We start from the raw sequence: 1,209 nt of genomic DNA, 5'->3' as shown, positions 1-1,209 counted from the left end.
CATCATCATCATCATCATCATCATCATCATCATCATCATCATCATCATCATCAAGTCTTTTTAAGGGGCTACTGTAAGTAAAACCAACGACAGCCCTGTGTATGTTGAAACAACAGAGGCCAGGAAACTATGACCCACCAATGGTATAACACTACAGATATTGTGTCCCTGCCGGTCAATATCAGGCATATGTAGGACATTTCAAAACTGAGTTAACATCATCTTATAAAACTATCACCTTTTCCCTACAATTTAAAACAAGAGTGAAGTAAACATGACCATATTATTTGATGAAAATACAGAACTTTTAATTGTGCGAGGTGGGGAAACACGAAAAGGAGAAAATGGCCTACTAAGTTGAGCAATAATTTTCCATAGCAATGGGGACTTAGAATTGAGATAGAGACTTGAAATTTATCGTCCATTATAGTCGTTTATTTTATCTTAAATAAAGCAGAAGGCATAAAACTTTCACTTGATTTCCCCCCCCCCCCTAAAAAAAAGAAAATATTCATGGAAAGCTACTTTTTTTGCCTTTCGAGCCTCGTAGCTGATAATACCACACTGCGTCTTACGACTGATATTGACAGGGGGAGACAGATATATGTATTTTGAAACATCAGGAAACTATGACCCACCAATGTTATAACATAACACTACAGACATTATGTATATGTGAGGCACCTTGGTGAAATCAGGCGCTCGTCAAAAAAACGGAATTGGAGAAACAAACATTTTCCCCCCAGTTTGGCAGTTTTGATCGATTTTTTAAATTAAAAACACATTTAGAATTACATTTTAATGAAAAGCGTTGACTAAAGACACACAATATCATTTTTCAATTTTTAAAGACTCTTTAGACCTTACTTGGAGTTACCAAACTTTGGCAGCCATTTTCTCGCTAATTTTAACCACTGAAACGAGGAGACTTCACCTCATTCAATTGCAAATATTTTCACTTCTATTCAAGACAAACGTGTAATTTTTTCATTGAAAGCAAGGACATGAGCAAGCTTTAAGCAGATAACAATAACCCCACATGCCCAAAAATTGACGAGCGCCTGATTCCACCACGTCGTGACACATATTAAAACAACAGAATCCAGGAAACTATGACCCAACAATGTAACAATATTACAGATATATGTATATATTGTACACTACAGATATATGTATATATTGTACACCACAGATATATGTATATATTGT

Source organism: Aplysia californica, unplaced genomic scaffold (assembly GCF_000002075.1).
Source record: "Aplysia californica isolate F4 #8 unplaced genomic scaffold, AplCal3.0 scaffold00232, whole genome shotgun sequence".
Classification (NCBI taxonomy): Eukaryota; Metazoa; Mollusca; class Gastropoda; order Aplysiida; family Aplysiidae; genus Aplysia; species Aplysia californica.
Note: the sequence above shows the minus strand (reverse complement) of the source record.